Source organism: Hevea brasiliensis, unplaced genomic scaffold, assembly GCF_030052815.1.
Source record: "Hevea brasiliensis isolate MT/VB/25A 57/8 unplaced genomic scaffold, ASM3005281v1 Scaf23, whole genome shotgun sequence".
NCBI classification, from domain to species: Eukaryota; Viridiplantae; Streptophyta; class Magnoliopsida; order Malpighiales; family Euphorbiaceae; genus Hevea; species Hevea brasiliensis.
Window position 1 is genome coordinate 335097 of NW_026614729.1, and position 2404 is coordinate 337500.

The 2404-nt window shown below is 46.2% G+C and overlaps 1 pseudogene; it reads right to left on the reverse strand.

Moving 5' to 3' along the window:
- Window positions 1-2193: 2193 nt before the first annotated feature.
- Window positions 2194-2404, reverse strand: part of LOC131176707 (uncharacterized) — an 841-nt pseudogene continuing 630 nt past the window's right edge.

Sequence of the window (2404 nt, forward strand, 5' to 3'; positions counted from 1 at the left end):
ACAAGTTGTTTGAGTTATTATGCTCCTGATTTCGTTCTTTGAGGAAATCTATCACGTCGGAAGATTTACGGCGTAGTAAAAAAGAACCCGAGGAGTCGGTTGAGCTATGGAACGATTCCGTTTATTAGCAAGCCTTTCTCCCACGAAATCAGTTAGCAGAATCTATCCCAGAAGAGAAATTGGGAAAAATGTGTATTGCGGGAATCCGCATTGAATTGCGCTCGGGCTTGATTATTGCTGGAGGCCCTACTACTTTCGATGAACTCTCTCAACGTGCTACTGGAAGCAGGGCAAACCTGATTGAACGGCACGCATATGCTAATGTCGCAGATAGAAGTCGGAGACCTCCTAAAGGTAGCAAAGACAAAGGGAAGAAAGAAGGTCATCGAAAGGATTTGCACTTTGACATCAAGAAGAGCTCAAAGTCAAACGAGCCCTTTATATTTATATAGGATATAGGCAATGATATGCTGAAATTACCGAAGTCTGACTACCAAGTGCAGCCCGAAGATGAAGATGATCAATGGTTCTGCCGTTATTGCAGGAAGAAAGTAATTTACCAATCCCCAAAGCTACAAGAAACCCGAGACTACAACAACCGCTGCCCGAGAGTTTACTTTTTTGCGATGCGGCGTGATTCAAATTGCTACGCCTTCCGATCTCGCATTCGACGATCGGGAAAATAACAAGAAAAATTAGATGGGAGATTTTAGTGGGACAATGTGCCCTCGTATGCGGTCGCGGCAGATAAAGAAAAAAGAGCATTCCTGACTCGCGTCCATGATCCAGTCCATGCACGCGGTTCGGCCCATGCCTGCAAACTAGTCTACGCCCACGGTCCAACCCGCGCCTGCAGTCCGACTCATACCATCGCTCCAGCGTTAGAGCTTATCAACGACACTCTGGCCCGACCCATGAAGGCACCTACTACGAATAAAAATGGGTACAAAAATGCTCTATACAAGAAATGAAAGAAGCAGCTATCGCGGGATTTCCGCATCCGGAAGTCTCGCACGCACTCCTCCAGCATCAAATGGAGAAATACCTTATCCGCTCCTCGACCTAGAGGGCCGGAAAACCCTTTTTCTATGGTATGGGGAAGGAAGCTGAAACCACCATTCGAATAAAGGGCGGGGGGTGCCCCTATTTGTATGCGCATTCACACGACGGGCATGTTCCAAGATCTCCCGCAACGAGAACCTAACACATGGTTTATTGATAGTAAGCTGATTCAAAAAATGGATCATAGGTTGGTTGAATATTTAGTTCCGCTTAGGCTACGTGTTCTGTTCACGCGCTACTAAGCCGCACACAGGATCTTAGACAGGTTTCGTCCCCTTTCGGGAACACCTTCTTACTAGTAGGGGCTAAGCCTGATGCAAATATACCGAAAAAAGAAGATATCTATGGTCGATTCTACGAAGAGTAGATTCGCCCCTTATGTTATGGCTCGTCTCGCGCTTAGTCACTGCGGATTCGGATAGGAGCAGCAAGTCTTTTCTGAAAAAACTCGCAGTTCTCCCCTTTATCTAAAAAAGAGATATATTTTTTATATACTAACTCTTTGGTTGGATCGGACAGGGACTTCTAAAAAGATCTTTCCACTCATTCATCATACTCAAAGTCGAAGTCACGGCATGGGGGGCTCGGAAAAATAACGAGAATCGGTGTCGTGATGGTGCTACGAGATGGCGATTTATCGTATAGAAGAATAGATCCGCGGACCTATTGATTGACCATAGATGCGAACCGATCGACTGCTATCTAAGAGAAGATAAGTAGTTCTTCTATCGTTCAAGGGCAAGGGGAGAAGATGTAGCGGCTTGCCTAGATCTCGTATTTCCCACGTAGTCCGTCGGTCAAACCAACGATTCTCTTCTCAAAGTAATAGAGAGATTCTTTTCTGGTATGTAACTCCGCGAGCTAGAGCGCATCATCGGGGCAGGGCGAAAACGAACATAGGATCAGCATCATGGCCCTTTTCTTCTTTCTTTTGTTTGTGTCCGGTCCGTTGTGTGTGTTTTTTTTTTAAGGCTTATCCGGGCTCTGGGGCATCCCTTTCCTCTTCTTTCTTTTGCTGCTGATCTCACATCGAGAGCAGCTCCTTCTTGTTCAGGGTCATCAGATGAGAGATCTTCCTCCGACTCCGAGAAATCGGTCAAGCGGGAGGCTACCCTCGACTCACCTCTCTATCTATAAAAATCCTCCCCAGAGGAGAGCAGAAGCTCCAGGATGAGTATGTCCTGGATTCCCGGATTCATTCTCGTCCTGATCCACCATGGAATTTTCGGAATCTACAAAACATTCTAGGAGAGGGCTCGTAATGATCTTCTCAAAGATCAAAAGGTGCTGAAGTGGCAGGATAGGAGGGGATCTTTAGGTTTTTGTGAAAGGGATGCTCTTA